The 17,989-nt window shown below is 35.8% G+C and overlaps 3 pseudogenes; 1 reads left to right on the top strand and 2 right to left on the bottom strand.

The window, feature by feature from the left end:
• The window catches only part of LOC123144610 (photosystem I P700 chlorophyll a apoprotein A2-like), a 32,751-nt pseudogene extending 21,313 nt beyond the window's left edge, over positions 1 to 11,438 (top strand).
• A 272-nt stretch (positions 11,439 to 11,710) lies between these two features.
• Positions 11,711 to 13,312, bottom strand: LOC123144590 (ATP synthase subunit alpha, chloroplastic-like; annotated as a pseudogene).
• Positions 13,313 to 15,724: 2,412 nt separating this feature from the next.
• LOC123144598 (ATP synthase subunit a, chloroplastic-like) lies at positions 15,725 to 16,933 on the bottom strand (annotated as a pseudogene).
• Positions 16,934 to 17,989: the final 1,056 nt, after the last annotated feature.

Here is a 17,989-nt window from a genome sequence, read left to right as displayed (position 1 = left end):
AGAAAAGATCTCATGATAGTCAATATGGGCCCTCAACACCCATCAATGCATGGTGTTCTTTGACTGATCGTTACTCTCGATGGTGAGGATGTTATTGATTGTGAACCCATATTAGGCTATTTACACAGAGGAATGGAAAAAATCGCAGAAAACCGAACTATTATACAATACTTACCTTATGTAACAAGGTGGGATTATTTAGCTACTATGTTTACAGAAGCAATAACAGTAAATGCACCAAAATTCTTGGAGAATATTCAAATACCACAAAGAGCCAGCTATATTAGGGTAATTATGTTAGAATTAAGCCGGATAGCTTCTCACTTGCTATGGCTTGGACCTTTTATGGCGGATATCGGCGCACAGACTCCTTTTTTCTATATTTTTAGAGAGAGAGAATTAATATATGATCTATTTGAAGCTGCTACAGGTATGCGAATGATGCACAATAACTTTCGCATCGGAGGAGTAGCCGCCGATCTACCTTATGGATGGATCGAAAAATGTTTAGATTTCTGTGATTATTTTTTACACAGAGTTGTTGAATATCAACAACTTATTACACAGAATCCAATTTTTTTAGAGCGAGTTGAAGGAGTAGGTTTTATTAGCAGAGAAGAAGCAGTAAATTGGGGTTTATCGGGACCGATGTTACGAGCTTCTGGAATACAATGGGATCTTCGTAAAGTAGATCCTTATGAGTCTTACAACCAATTTGATTGGAAAGTCCAATGGCAAAAAGAAGGGGATTCGTTAGCTCGCTATTTAGTACGAGTTGGTGAAATGAGGGAATCCATCAAAATAATTCAACAAGCTGTAGAAAAAATTCCTGGAGGACCTTATGAGAATTTAGAAGTACGACGCTTTAAGAAAGAAAAGAATTCTGAATGGAATGATTTGGAGTATAAATTTATTGGTAAAAAACCTTCGCCCAATTTTGAATTGTCAAGACAAGAGCTTTATGTAAGAGTAGAAGCCCCAAAAGGTGAATTAGGGATTTATCTAGTAGGAGATGATAGCCTTTTCCCCTGGAGATGGAAAATCCGTCCACCCAGGTTTATTAATTTGCAAATTCTTCCTCAGCTAGTTAAAAACATGAAATTGGCTGATATCATGACGATATTAAGTAGTATAGATATCATTATGGGGGAAGTTGATCGTTGAAATGATAATAGATAGGGTAGAGGTAGAAACTATCAATTCTTTTTGGAAATTGGAATTATTAAAAGAAGTCTATGGACTGATATCGATTCTACCCATTTTGACCCTCCTTTTGGGAATAACAATAGAGGTACTCGTAATTGTGTGGTTAGAAAGAGAAATATCTGCGTCGATACAACAACGTATTGGTCCTGAATATGCTGGCCCCCTGGGCCTGCTTCAAGCTATAGCAGATGGGACTAAGCTACTTTTTAAAGAAGATATTCTGCCATCCCAAGGAGATATTTCTTTATTTAGCATTGGACCCTCTATAGCAGTCATATCAGTTTTATTAAGTTTTTTAGTTATCCCTTTGGGATATCATTTTGTTTTAGCCAATCTTATTATTGGTGTTTTTTTATGGATTTCCATTTCAAGTATAGCTCCTATTGGTCTTCTTATGGCAGGGTATAGCTCAAATAATAAATATTCTTTTTCAGGCGGTCTACGAGCTGCTGCTCAATCCATTAGTTATGAAATACCATTAACTTTTTGTGTGCTAGCAATATCTTTACGTGTGATTCGTTAAAATGGATCTTTTTCCTATAAAATCCATTAACTATTTATATTCCTTTTCTTATTTAGTATTTGGGTTGGTAAGTTAAACTAGATAGCTATATGAGTGAAACAAAACAACTTATAAATTTGTAGTAAAAAGAAAAAATCTCATTTCCCACGTACAAGAAAAAAGTGGAAGTAAACATAAGCAGTGTAAACTCTTTATCCCAAGGTTGATATTTTTTAATTAGTCATCATATCTTGAAGCGGCCAAGAATAAAGGATTCACGATATGGAATTCCATTACTAGAATATTCCTAGTTATTATATTACTATAACTTAATAATCCATAAGAAGAATCCACCAAAAGTTAGTGAAGGGTTAGGAACACTAAAGTACATAAAGGATTGGTAATGGAAAATCTAAAACATTAGAGATTTTTGCCCATAAAAGGAATCATAATAAGGACTTGCAATTTGTAGAAATTATCAAGTAGTACTTTCTTCGGATTCCGATCCAGAGTATGTTCCCATTCACTTGTTAAGGAAATGGCTATCAAGAACGAATTAACCCTTTATCCATTTTTTCTTTTTAAATACCCCTCCCTGGGGAAAGAAGAATAGTAAAAAAGATATGGAGTGCACTAGTTTTTTTTCCATTATTTCCTTCCTCTATCCATTATCCATATTCATGCAGAATTGCTCATGAACTAATACACAACTCTTTCGATTTATTAATTGAATTCCTATAACAAGTAACAAGTGTTTTATTCCAAGATTAAGTTATTACTGAACAAAGAAAATTTTTCATTATATTATAAAGGATGAGATCAATTCGGAAGCGCTTTTTCTTATTCTAGCAGATGGAATTCCTTTGGTCTAATTTAGGACTTTCAAATCTATTTTATTTTATCTAATTCTATCTACGCCCCAGGGGCTAGGAACAAAACAGTCCTTTCCTTTTTCTGATCATAGAGAAGCCGTATGAAGCTAAGGTTTCATGTACGGTTTTGAAATAGCGGTGGGAACTGTGATGTTATCATCGACTATGATTATCTAACAGTTCAAGTACAGTTGATATAGTTGAAGCACAGTCAAAATACGGTTTTTTTGGATGGAATATTTGGCGTCAGCCTATAGGTTTTCTGGTTTTTTTAATTTCTTCTTTGGCAGAATGTGAAAGATTACCCTTTGATTTACCAGAAGCGGAGGAAGAATTAGTAGCAGGTTACCAAACTGAATATTCCGGTATCAAATATGGTTTATTTTATCTCGTTTCTTACCTAAATTTATTAGTTTCTTCTTTATTTGTAACAGTTCTCTACTTGGGCGGGTGGAATTTATCTATTCCCTATATATCCTTTTATGATTTTTTCCAAATGAATAAAGCAGTTGGAATTTTGGAAATGACAATGGGTATATTTATTACATTAACTAAAGCTTATTTATTTATCTTCATTTCTATCACAATAAGATGGACTTTACCGAGGATGAGAATGGATCAGTTATTAAATCTTGGATGGAAATTTCTTTTACCTATTTCCCTGGGCAATCTCTTATTAACAACCTCTTCTCAACTTGTTTCACTATAAATAAGATAATACAATAATAGTAAGAAAATTTTCAACACAAAAGCTCTCTCAAACAAGAGAAAGAAACATATCTTTTTCATAGATATTTAGAATGAATATGTTCCCTATGGTAACTGGGTTCATGAGTTATGGTCAACAAACAATACGTGCTACAAGGTACATAGGTCAAAGTTTCATAAATACCTTATCCCACACAAATCGTTTACCTATAACGATTCACTACCCTTATGAAAAATCAATTAAACCAGAGCATTTCCGAGGGCAAATCCACTTTGAATTTGATAAATGTATTGCTTGTGAAGTATGTGTTCGCGTATGTCCGATAGATCTACCCGTTGTGGATTTGAGATTTGAAAAGGATATTAAAAGAAAACAATTGCTTAATTATAGTATTGATTTTGGAGTTTGTATATTTCGTGGCAATTGTGTTGAGTACTGTCCAACAAGCTGTTTATCAATGACTGAAGAATATGAACTTTCTACCTATGATCGTCATGAATTGAATTACAATCAAATTGCTTTAAGTCGGTTACCACTCTCCATAATGGGAGATTACACAATTCAAACAATTAGGAATTCGTTTGAAAGTAAAATAAACAAAGAAAAATCTTCGAATTCAAGAACGATTACTGATTACTAAATTTTGATTTTGTCTTTTTGTTATAAAAATCTAATAATTCTTTATTAAACTATAAAATTAAACTATAAAGAAAAACGAAAAACTACTGCTTATTGGAAATTCTTTCTTATTTTAAATCAGACTATATTTTCGTGATACAATATAATTTATAACTATACAGTTTATACAAAAAAAATACCCTAATCCTTTTTTCCTTCCTTGAATCCTTTAGTTTTAGTCAGTTCATGAAAATTTTATACTATTAATTTCGTTTTATCCATAATGGATTTACCTGGACCAATACATGAGATTCTTATGCTATTTGGGGGATTTGTTCTTCTACTAGGGGGTCTAGGAGTAGTATTACTTACCAACCCCATTTATTCTGCCTTTTCGCTGGGATTAGTTCTTGTTTGTATATCCTTATTCTATTTTTTATTAAATTCCTACTTTGTAGCTATCGCAGAACTTCTTATTTATGTGGGAGCCATAAATGTCTTGATCATATTCGCTGTAATGTTCGTAAATGGCTCAGAATGGTCTAAAGATAAGAATTATTGGACTATTGGAGATGGGTTCACTTCACTCGTATGTATAACTATTGTTTTTTCACTAATGAGTACTATCCCAGATACATCGTGGTATGGAATTCTTTGGACTACAAGATCAAACCAAATAGTAGAATAGGGTCTCATAAATAATGTTCAACAAATTGGAATTCATTTAGCAACCGATTTTTATCTTCCGTTTGAACTCATTTCCATAATTCTTCTAGTTTCTTTAATAGGTGCAATTACTATGGCTCGACAATAAGAAAACTTAGAAAAAGTACAAATTATAAGAATTGCAAATCTAAAATAAATAACTAAATAATCACAATTTTGATTTAGTAAAACCCATCTACTGCCAACAAATACCTCCTTTATTTTCTCTTTTGTTGTGTAATTGTTCTATTGTAATTAATTGAATCGGTTCAATTCTTGCCCTCATATTCAAATGAATCGAGATTGATAAGGAGTTAGTTAATGATGTTTGAGCATGTACTTTTTTTGAGTGTCTATTTATTTTCGATTGTTATCTATGGATTGATCACAAGCCGAAACATGGTTAGAGCTCTAATATGTCTTGAACTTATACTGAATTCAATTAATCTAAATATCGTAACATTTTCTAATCTATTTGATAGTCGCCAATTAAAAGGAGATATTTTCGCAATTTTTGTTATAGCCCTTGCGGCTGCTGAAGCCGCTATTGGACTATCCATTCTTTCTTCCATCCATCGTAATAGGAAATCCACTCGTATCAATCAATCTAATTTATTGAATAATTCTAGCAATTGCCAATAAATCGAGGCTTTTTACCAACTTGATGGTAAGAAATCGCGAGACCTAGAAATTCATTTCGTACAATTGAACCTTTTCAAACTGTTTCTTTTTGAGAACCAAAAAAACTTGTGCCAAAATAACTGATGCAAAGAAGAACAAAAGGCCTTGGACACGTAGTGGATCCTGAAGCACGATTTCCGCGCCCCCCTGACCAAAACCTCCCACATTAGGATTGCTTGTTAATGGTTGATCAAGCTTGATGGATTCCCCCTCTGAAACAAGAAGTTCTGGTCCGGGAGGTATAATATCAATCACTTGGCGTCCATCTGATGCATCAACTATGGATATTTCATACCCCCCTTTTTCTTTACGTAGTATTTTTCTTACTATACCTGTTGACGTAGCATTATAGACTGTATTGTTACTCTTGCTACCATCAGGATAGATCTGTCCTCTTCCTCAGTTTCCCCCTACATATATGGGATATTTTAAGAAATGAGCATCTTTCTTCGTAGCAGGATCAGGGGAAAGAATGGGAAAGACAATTTCACTATATTTCTTACCGGGAACAGGGCCTATCACAAGAATATTTTTTTTATCGGGATGATAACTCTGAAAAGCAAGATTTCCTATCTTTCTTTTAACTCAGAGGAAATACGATCGGGCGGCGCTAATTCGAATCCCTCGGGCAAAATAAGAACAGCACCTACATTCAACCCTCCCTTTTTTCCATTAGCAAGAACTTGTTTCAATTGCATATCATAAGGAATTCGAAGAACTGCTTCAAATACAGTATCGGGAAGCACAGCTTGGGGAACTTCAATATCGACGGGCTTGCTAGCTAAATGGCAATTGGCACATACAATTCGTCCAGTTGCTTCTCGTGGGTTTTCATAACCCTGCTGCGCAAAAATGGGATATGCATTTGAAATAGATGTCCGAGTTATTACGTATATCATGATCGATACAGAAATCGATCGAGTTATCTGTTCCTTTACCCAAGAAAAAGTATTTCTATTTTCCATGTCCAATCGCAGATCCCAAAATTTCTACAATAAATTAGATAGGTAGCTAAGCTAATCTAGTTCCCTATACACGAATCTGTTGTCATTCTACTGCAACAGTTGTACTGCAATGATGAATACCTTAAAGTAGGTATAAATAGAAAGAATTTTGCTAAAATGGAAAAGGGCTTTCTTTCTAAAAAAAGATGCTTGCTAATTTGATTAATATTAATATCGGGAGATCCAATGAATTTATGCTTCACTAATTGAATGATAAATGACTACAAGCAAAGGAGATGGACGGTTTAAACAAAAAAAGACCCAAAATTTCAAACATGTATCTAGAATTACTGGAAAACTACAAACAAAAATAGTGAAAATAAGCTCGTTAGGAGCCCATCCAAAATCGTTGTAGACCCAACGAATTACTAGTTCCCAACCATGGGTGGAGTGAAATCCAACAAAAAAAATCAGTAACTAAAAGAATAAAAAAAGCTATTATTGAGTCATTTAAATTATAGAAGAATTCCTGAACCCAAGAATTCAAAATGACAAGTTCCTCTTTACCCAGAAAAAAAGAACCACTTAGAATAGCCAAACAGATTATATTTGTCGAGAAATGCAAAATGGTATGGAGATGATCCTCATTATTTATTTTGACCCATTGTATTATTTCCTTGTGTATTCCTGTAGGAGGTTTTTGTACATGTGTCTTTAGTTTCCCTTTTATCATCTCGTCCAAGAGAGAAAATTCTTCTAATTCTATGAATCTTTCTAGAATCCTTTTCTCTTGAATATCAGTTAAGAGAGTTTCGGATTGCCTGGTATTCCACCAATTCTTAATCCAAAGTTCCAGACATTTGTTAAATGAGGAAGAGACCCCCCAAGGCAAAAGTACGATAAATACAAGATATAGTAAAGAAGGCAATGCTTTCTTTTTTTCATTTTTGATCTGTAAATGGAGTTGTTAATGAATATGCTTCATTCGATGACTCTATTCCATTCCCTGACTCTATTTGATGATATTTCTATTTCATGATATTTCTATTTCTTTGAAGCAAAAACTCTATAGGTTTGATACCCTGTATCTATTCTTCTTTTTTGTATATTCACAACTTTCCTTGTTCACACACCACATGTGGTTTGGAGGATTTCTAATAGTCGGTGCTGCTGCACATGCAACAATTTTTATGGTAAGAGACTATGATCCAACTACTCGATACAACGATCTATTAGATCGCGTCCTTAGACACCGCGATGCAATCATATCCCACCTTAACTGGGTATGTATATTTCTAGGTTTTCACAATTTTGGCTTGTACATTCATAATGATACCATGAGTGCTTTAGGCCATCCACAAGATATGTTTTTGGATACTGCCATACAATTACAACCTATCTTTGCTCAATGGGTACAAAATATCCATGCTACTACGCCTGGCGTAACAGCTCCTGGTGCAACAACAAGTACTAGCTTAATGTGGGGAGGCGGCGAGTTAGTAGCAGTAGGTGGCAAAGTGGCTTTGTTATCTATTCCATTAGGAACCGCATATTTTTTAGTCCATCACATTCATGCATTTACCATACATGTGACTGTATTAATACTTTTGAAAGGTGTTTTATTTGCTCGGAGTTCCCGTTTGATACCCGATAAAGCAAATCTAGGTTTTCGCTTTCCTTGCGATGGGCCTGGCCGAGGGGGAACATGTCAAGTATCCGCCTGGGATCATGTTTCCTTAGGTTTATTCTGGATGTACAATGCAATTTCGATAGTCATTTTCCATTTCAGTTGGAAAATGCAGTCGGATGTTTGGGGTACTATAAGTGATCAAGGGGTGGTAACTCATATTACAGGGGGAAACTTTGCATAGAGTTCCATTATGATTAATGGGTGGCATCGAGATTTCTTGTGGGCACAGGCATCACAAGTCATTCAGTCTTATGGTTCTTCATTATCTGCATATGGTCTTTTTTTCTTAGGTGCTCATTTTGTCTGGGCCTTCAGTTTAATGTTTTTATTCAGCGGCCGTGGTTATTGGCAAGAACTCATTGAATCTATCGTTTGGGCTCATAACAAATTAAAAGTTGCTCCTGCTACTCAGCCTAGAGCCTTGAGCATTATACAAGGACGTGCTGTAGGAGTAACCCATTACCTTCTGGGTGGAATTGCCACGACATGGGCATTCTTCTTAGCGAGAATTATTGCAGTAGGATAGTGGCTAGGAGGATTTGAAAGGCATTATGGAATTAAGATTTCCCAGGTTTAGCCAAGGCTTAGCTCAGGACCCCACTACTCGTCGTATTTGGTTTGGTATTGCTACCGCACATGATTTCGAAATTCATGATGATATTACTGAAGAACGTCTTTATCAGAACATTTTTGCTTCTCACTTTGGGCAATTAGCAATAATCTTTCTATGGACGTCCGGAAATCTGTTTCATGTAGCTTGGCAAGGAAATTTTGAATCATGGATACAGGATCCTTTACACGTAAGACTTATTGCTCATGTGATTTGGGATCCTCATTTTGGTCAACCCGCTGTGGAAGCCTTTACTCGAGGAGGTGCTGCTGGTCCAGTGAATATTGCTTATTCTGGAGTTTATCAGTGGTGGTATACAATAGGATTACGCACCAATGAGGATCTTTATACTGGAGCTCTTTTTCTACTATTTCTTTCTACACTGTCCTTAATAGCGGGTTGGTTACATCTACAACCCAAATGGAAACCAAGCCTTTCATGGTTCAAAAACGCGGAATCTCGTCTCAATCATCATTTGTTAGGACTTTTCGGCGTAAGTTCTTTGGCTTGGACAGGACATTTAGTTCATGTTGCTATTCCCGCATCCAGGGGGGAGTACGTTCGATGGAATAATTTCTTAGATGTATTACCCTATCCCCAGGGGTTGGGACCCCTTTTGACGGGTCAATGGAATCTTTATGCCCAAAACCCTGATTCGAGTAATCATTTATTTGGTACCGCTCAAGGAGCGGGAACTGCCATTCTAACTCTTCTTGGGGGATTCCATCCACAAACACAAAGTTTGTGGCTGACCGATATGGCTCACCATCATTTAGCTATTGCATTTATTTTTCTCATTGCCGGTCACATGTATCGAACTAACTTCGGAATTGGGCACAGTATTAAAGATCTTTTAGAAGCGCATACTCCTCCGGGGGGTCGATTAGGGCGTGGGCATAAGGGCCTTTATGACACAATCAACAATTCGATTCATTTTCAGTTAGGTCTTGCTCTAGCTTCTTTAGGGGTTATTACTTCCTTAGTAGCTCAACATATGTACTCTTTACCTCCTTATGCATTCATAGCACAAGACTTTACTACTCAAGCTGCTTTATATACTCATCACCAATATATTGCAGGGTTCATCATGACAGGGGCTTTTGCTCATGGAGCTATTTTTTTCATTAGGGATTACAATCCGGAACAGAATGAGGATAATGTATCGGCAAGAATGTTAGACCATAAAGAAGCTATCATATCTCATTTAAGTTGGGCTAGCCTCTTTCTAGGATTCCATACCTTGGGCCTTTATGTTCATAACGACGTCATGCTTGCTTTTGGTACTCCAGAAAAGCAAATCTTGATCGAACCTATATTTGCCCAATGGATACAATCTGCTCATGGCAAGACGACATATGGGTTCGATATACTCTTATCTTCAACGAATGGCCCCGCTTTCAATGCGGGTCGAAGCCTATGGTTGCCCGGATGGTTGAATGCTGTTAATGAGAATAGTAATTCTCTTTTCTTAACAATAGGACCTAGGGATTTCTTGGTTCATCATGCTATTGCTCTAGGTTTGCATACAACTACATTGATTTTAGTAAAGGGCGCTTTAGATGCACACGGTTCCAAATTAATGCCGGATAAAAAGGATTTTGGATATAGTTTTCCTTGTGACCGCCCAGGGCGCGGCGGTACTTGTGATATTTCTGCTTGGGACGCATTTTATTTGGCAGTTTTCTAGATGTTAAATACCATTGGGTGGGTTACTTTTTATTGGCATTAGAAACATATCACATTATGGCAGGGCAACGTTTCACAATTTAATGAATCCTCCACTTATTTGATGGGATGGTTAAGAGATTACCTATGGTTAAACTCTTCACAACTTATCAATGGATATAATCCTTTTGGGATGAATAGTTTATCGGTATGGGCGTGGATGTTCTTATTTGGACATCTTGTTTGGGCTATTGGATTTATGTTCTTAATTTCCTGGCAGGGGTATTGGCAGGAATTAATTGAGACTTTAGCATGGGCTCATGAACACACACCTTTAGCTAATTTAATTCGCTGGAGAGATAAGCCCGTGGCTCTTTCCATTGTGCAAGCAAGATTGGTTGGATTAGCTCACTTTTCCGTGGGTTATATATATTCACTTATGCAGCTTTCTTGATTGCCTCAACATCAGGCAAGTTTGGTTAATTTAGTTTGTTTTTTTGTACTGTATCAGCACCTAGTTCATTACTCTTGATAGAGAGGGAGGATCTGCCTTTTAGATTTCTTTTTCTATTTATTTTTCCATATAGGATTAGAACCGTATACTTGGTAATAATAGCAACGACACATTATGGCAAAAAAAAAGTTTGATTCAGAGGGAGAAGAAGCGACAGAAATTAGAACAGAAATATCATATGATTCGTCAATCTTTAAAAAAAAGATAAGAAGCAAAGTTTCTCCCTTGAGTTTGAGTGAAAAAACGAAAATGCGAGAAAAATTGCAATCCCTACCGCGTAATAGTGCACCTACACGCCTTCATCGACGTTGTTTTTTGACCGGAAGACCTAGAGCTAACTATCGACATTTTGGGCTATTCGGACACGTACTTCGAGAAATGGTTTATGAATGTTTGTTACCGGGTGCAACAAGATCCAGTTGGTAAGGATAAAATACCCTTTTGTATTTGTATGGATTTCTGGAATTGATAATCATAAAGGAGCCCTCTTTACCATTCTGTATAAATGGACTATTCTATTTGTATAGATATTGGTAGAGGGGCGTATCCAACCCTCTTTTATCCACTAGTTACCCCTCTTTAGTTTAAGAGTATAGAGCAGTTTGGTAGCTCATAAGGCTCATAACCTTGGGGTTGCGGGTTCGATTCCCACTACCGGCTCCATACTCCTTCTTTATGATATATGCATGATATAATATATACATCATGCATTTGTATCTGGATTTTTTGATTTCCTAAAAGAGTTTTGGTCTAACAGTTTTTTCTCGGAAGAAAAAAAAGAAAGAATAAAATATGAAAGAAAAGCATCCATTGTCTAATGGATAGGACAGAGGTCTTCTAAACCTTTGGTATAGGTTCAAATCCTATTGGACGCAATCTTATTTCTATCTATTCTTTAAATAACTATACTAAACTAAAAACAAAGAATTTTTTTTGCATGATTCAAATGAAAAATCTTTCTCAATGGTTCCTATTCTACTAACAAGAGTAGACATGCAAAATTTATTTGTTACTGAAGAGAAAACCGTTCCAGCTGTTCCTGAATAGCTTCCTTCAAAAGGATTTCCGCTTGCTCGGTGAATGTCCTGCTAGAAGATATAATTTCTTGGAATTGAGGTTTAGTATCTTTTAGATGTTTACGTAACTCATCCAGAAATTTATTTACCTGTTCAATTTCTAACAAATCAAGATATCCTCTTGTTCCGCTATAAATAGTAGCTATCTGCTCTTCCACTGGGAGAGGATTTGCTTGGGATTGTTTAAGCAATTCCCTTAATCGTCGACCCCTTGCCAATTGATTCTGACTTGTTTTATCGAGAGCAGAGGCGAATTGTGCAAAAGCTTGTAACTCTGCGAATTGAGCTAGTTCCAATTTTGATTTGCTAGCTACTTGTTTCATGGCTTTAATTTGAGCCGCGGATCCTACTCTGGAAACAGAAATACCCACATTAATAGCGGGTCGAATTCCGGCATTGAATAGATCCGCAGATAAGAATATTTGTCCATCTGTAATGGAGATTACATTAGTAGGAATATAGGCGGAAATGTCTCCAGATTGAGTCTCAACTATTGGTAAAGCGGTCATACTTCCTTCGCCTAAAAGAGAATTTAATTTAGCAGCTCCTTCTAAAAGGCGTGAATGAACATAAAAAACATCCCCTGGATAAGCCTCACGGCCGGGAGGTCTTCTTAATAGAAGGGACATTTGGCGATAAGCTTGTGCCTGTTTGGAGAGATCATCATAAATTATTAAAGTATGCCGTTCGCGGTACATAAAATACTCAGCCAGGGCTGCTCCCGTATAAGGAGCGAGGTATTGTAATGTAGCAGGTGAATCCGCCATTTCAGCTACTACAATAATGTAGCAGGTGAATCCGCCATTTCAGCTACTACAATATTCCATGGCCCCCTCCTCATGGAAAGTAGTTACCACTTGAGCTACGGAGGATTCTCTTTGATCGATAGCTACATAAACACATATTACACCTTGCCCTTTTTGATTGAGAATTGCATCTGTGGCTACTGCTATTTTGCCAGTCTGTCTGTCCCCAATAATTAACTCTCGCTGACCGCACCCTATAGGGATCATCGAATCGATAGCAATAAGCCCTGTTTGAAGAGGTCCGTATATGGAATGCCTGGAAATTATACTTGGAGCAGGAGATTCAATTAAGCGAGATTCGGAAGCTATAATTTCGCCTTTCCCATCAATAGGTTTAGCCAGAGCATTTACAACACGACCCAAGTAAGCCTCACTCACGGGTATCTGAGCAATTCTTCCTGTTGCTTTTACAAAACTTCCCTCTTGTATCATCAACCCATCGCCCATTAATACAATCCCAACATTTTTGGATTCCAAATTCAGAGCAATACCCCTAGTACCTTCTGCAAATTTGACTAATTCACCTAACATTATTTCACCAAGACCTACAATACGAGCAATCCCATCCCCCACTTGAACTACGCGACCTATATTCTCAATCCCTACTTTCCTATTATATTGTTCAATACGTTCGCGGAGAATTTTATGAATTTCGTCGACTCGAAGGGTTGCCATTAGTGTTTCTTGACTATTTTTTCGGAAGCAAGGGGAAAAATAATGCCTAAATTCTAAACGAAAGTAGAAGTTCAAGGCCTAATTAATTTGATTATCTCTTCCATTCCAGGGACCCGAGAATGTCAATATTAGCACGAATCGTACGGAAATGTAACTCGGTATTCAAACAACTATTCAGAGTTCCTAGAGCTCCTTGTACGGCCTGTTGGAAAACCCGTTGTCGAACCTGATTCATTGCCCTTTGTTTTTCAAAATAAAGGGTTTCGTTTCTAGACTTTTCCAATTGTTCCAAACTAATAGAAGTAGCATTAATCAAATTTGCTTTTTCTCGTTCTATCTCAGAGTATCCATTCATTCGATACTCATCCGCTTCTAGTTCGACTTTCTGTAATCGAATCCGAGCTTTTTCGAGTTGCTCAATGGTCCCTCTACGCAATTCTTCTGAATTTCGAATAGTACTCAAGATCCTCTGTTTTTGATTATCTAATAAATCTTTTAATGAAAGTAGATTATTTTGTAAGTTTACAACTTTTATGATCTCTTCCCGAACCAAACATGAATCTTTCGATTCATTTGGCTCTCACGCTCCTTATTTTTTTTCTATAGCTATTTCCATATCTTTTTTTTAAGTAATGAGCCTATCCTCTATCTTCTTTTTTATGTTTATATTTCAATATACCGAAACCTATATAAGACTAGATAAATATTAAGAGGACTCTTCTGCCTAGATAAAAATATATCATGGTCAGCAAAGTTGTTTCTTTATTTTTATTTGCCCTCTTTAATAATTTCAATTTCATTAAGAAAAACTAACTAAATAAATGGAAAATGAAAATTAATAGAATTCTTTTTTTTCTTCAAATCCAAAAAAATTCTCTTTTTTATACATAGGTCGTTGATTCGGCATTGGTTAAAAAAGGGCAGGGTGCCCCCTTTTTTTCTAGTAAATAGTTCAAACCATTTTATCGATATGAGTGTTCTATATCAGATAAATTTTACATTAGCTATTTCCCGTTTAAATTCGGTACTAATACTAATATAGTTGTAGAAAGAGTACCTCTTTTTGCCTGGACTTCAAGCAGTTTAGCTTTAACCGTGTTAATGGTCTCACATTCTTGGTTTATAGAGAATCAAAGTTGATTTACCAATGAGTCGCGAAATGCTATGGTTCTTCCATATGATCTCTGAATTTATTCAGAAGTAATTCGTCGAGATCGTGCACCCTTTTCTTATTTATCCGAAAAATACTAAAAAATATTATAAAGTGCAGCCGAATAGATCCAATCTATTCTTGAAATAGACAACTCGCACACACTCCCTTTCCAAAAAAAATCAAAACACCAACCACTACAGTTAGATTTACTAGATTTGTTGCTAAAATTTCGGTATTAAGCCCGAAACTGCCAGCGGATGGCCAGTGAGCTAAAAAAATGAAAGAATGGGTTACATTTTTCATATGCTCTCCTCTTATAGATAGGACGAACAAAGAACAAAGTTTTTCGATCACTTACTTCGCTCGCCCTTTTTTGATCGGTTTTTTTAATGCAAATAGATTCAATCTAGTAATTTCTTTTAGATTAAGTCTTACGTCTTGTTTGACCGGTGAAAGACTTCCTTTGTTGAAATGTTCTGTTCCCAAAATTCCTAAAATAAAAGGAAAAAACTTTCCACTTTCCTAAACTAAGGACGGGAAATAAGAAGGTGAGCATATCTTCTAAATTAATAATACTCAACTCAGCCCTTCCTAGAATGGGGTATTATCTGTCCCGATAAATAGATAATTCCAGGAGTAATAAATAGGAGTAAATTAAATAAAGTATTGATATAATTGGAATTGCGGAAGCAAATACCAATTTACTAAAAAAAGAAAAAAGTATCTAATCGAAATCGAAAGAATTTTTTTTAAGATTAAACAAAAGGGTTCGCAAATAAAAGCGCTAGTGCCACAACTAGTCCATAAATTGTTAAAGCTTCCATAAAAGCTAGACTAAGCAATAAAGTACCTCGTATTTTACCTTCTGCTTCTGGCTCTCTCGCAATACCTTCTACAGCTTGTCCTGCAGCAGTACCTTGACCAACTCCAGGTCCAATAGAAGCAAGCCCTACGGCCAATCCAGCAGCAATAACAGAAGCATCAGCAATTAGTGGATTCATGGTGAGTAGTTCCTCGTGTCAAAAAAAAGAAATGGTTAAGGATACAATCAACCAATAAATTCTTACTTCTAAGCTCTATTGGGGAGAAGTAAAGTAACTAAAAAGTACAAATTGAAATCAAATTGAAATGATAATGTGAATTGTCTGAACTACATAGAAGGGAATTCCATATCCATATATCGGATTAGATAATGAAACTAACCTAGGAATATATAATATAATATCCTATATATACATTTGTTTCTTCTATTTTGTTTGCATATTTTCTCATTTTCTATTGAATCGGATTCTAAAATCATTGCTTAAAGTGGAAACCCGCATAAAAAAGGACTCCACTTATAGACATTAAGGATATTATAGTATAGATCTAGCCTGACTCCACCCTCCTTAATGCATATATACTTTGAAAATTCCATAATATAGTCTATTCTATTCTCTCTCCTACAACTCTAGGCTATATATTCATACGCATTTCTAACTATTTTTTTGCAACCAAGCAGATTATCCGGAACCATGCATGAATTGAGCTAAGCTGCAAAAAAAATACTATTTCCAAAAATAGTCAATTCAATGATGACCCTCCATGGATTCACCTATATAGGCTGCGACTAATGTTGCAAAAATAAGAGCTTGAATACCGCTTGTAAATAATCCAAGAAACATGACCGGTATAGGGATTACTAAGGGGACTAAAGAAACAAGAACAACAACGACTAATTCATCCGCCAATATATTCCCAAAAAGTCGAAAGCTAAGTGATAATGGTTTTGTGAAATCTTCTAGGATGTTAATTGGTAAAAGGATTGGAGTTGGTTTAATATATTTCTCGAAATAGCTCAATCCTTTTTGGTAAGACCAGCATAAAAATATGCCACTGACGTGAGTAAAGCTAAAGCAACAGTAGTATTTATATCATTCGTGGGCGCTGCTAATTCCCCATGGGGTAACTCTATAATTTTCCAAGGTAAAAGAGCACCCGACCAATTCGAAACAAAAATAAAAAGGAACATAGTTCCAATAAAGGGAACCCAGAGACCATATTCTTCTCCAATCTGAGTTTTGCTCAAGTCTCGAATAAACTCAAGGACATATTCAAAAAAATTCTGACCGTCGGTCGGGATGGTTTGTGGATTCCGAACAGCTATGACAACTGAACCTAGCAAGATAGTAATTACGACCCAAGAAGTGATGAGTACTTGGGCATGAATTTGGAAACCTCCTATTTGCCAATAGAAGTGTTGGCCTACTTCTACACCCGATATATCGTATAACCCCTTGAGTGTTTTAATGGAACAAGGTATAATATTCATATTGTCCTCTGATAAAAATTGAACTTCAAAAAAGGAATTCTTTTGATTCAACCATCTCTTTCTCAACTCAGCAACTTGAAGTATTAATCTTATATTTAGGATACCAAGAAAGCACATCAGATCATAATATATATCAATACCCTCTAATATATATCAATATTCCCCTTCTTTTTTCTATGCAAAAAAAATTCTATGTAAAAAAAGATATAGTAAAGTAAGTGATTCCATAAATTTACGCAATTGCCCAAGAATTCACTATATATTCTTAATCAACGAGTTCTTATATAGAGAGAACGGCCCTCACAAATTGAAAATACTAATTTGTTAAGAATCAATCGAATTGAAGTCATAGTGTCATCGTTGGCTGGAATCGATATATTCGCGAGATCCGGGTCACAATTTGTATCGACTAAAGAAATAGTAGGAATCCCCAAAATGGCACATTCCCGAAGAGCTATATACTCTTTTTGCTGATCAAGGACGATCACAATGTCTGGCAATCTCGTCATATATTTGATCCCGCCGAGATACCTTTGCAAGGTAGATAATTTTCTCTTCAAGATTGCCACATCTCTTTTTGGGAGATGGTGGAATTTTCCCACTTTTTCTTCTGCTCTTAAGTCTCTAAATTGAGAAAGTCTAGTTTTCGTAATCGACCAATTCGTTAACATACCACTGAACCACTTTTTATTAACATAATGACAACGAGCCCTTATTGCAGCTGATGCTACTAAATCTGTTGCTCTTTTTTTGGTACCAACAATTAAGAAACTTTTTCCCTGACTTGCTGCATCAAAAACTAAATCACAAGCTTCTGATAAAAAACGAGCCGTTCTAGCGAGATTTATAATATGAGTACCTTTACGCTTTGCCGAAATGTAAGGGGCCATTTTAGGATTCCATTTCTTAATACCATGACCAAAATGAACTCCTGCTTCTATCATCTCTTTCAAATTAATGTTCCAATATCTTCTTGTCATTTTTTCCACACTTCCTTTTTTTTAATCCTACCATTCCATTACGGAATTTAGTTCTTTTTGAAGATTAAGAAAGATCCGAAATAGCTTGAAATAAATAATAATTGTTCCGAGAGAACCTTGTACTAAGATAAGAGTTGGCCATTGATACATGGTATAAACATAACCACCTTAATGAATTAACTGACTTGTTTTACTTATTAAAATAAAAATCTTAAAAATCTAAAATTTGACCTGTTAGTGTTCTAAGTTCAAAAGTCTAGTAAAGTAAAAAA

This window comes from Triticum aestivum, chromosome 1B (assembly GCF_018294505.1).
Source record: "Triticum aestivum cultivar Chinese Spring chromosome 1B, IWGSC CS RefSeq v2.1, whole genome shotgun sequence".
Classification (NCBI taxonomy): Eukaryota; Viridiplantae; Streptophyta; class Magnoliopsida; order Poales; family Poaceae; genus Triticum; species Triticum aestivum.
Note: the sequence above shows the minus strand (reverse complement) of the source record. Positions and strands in the feature narration are given on the sequence as shown.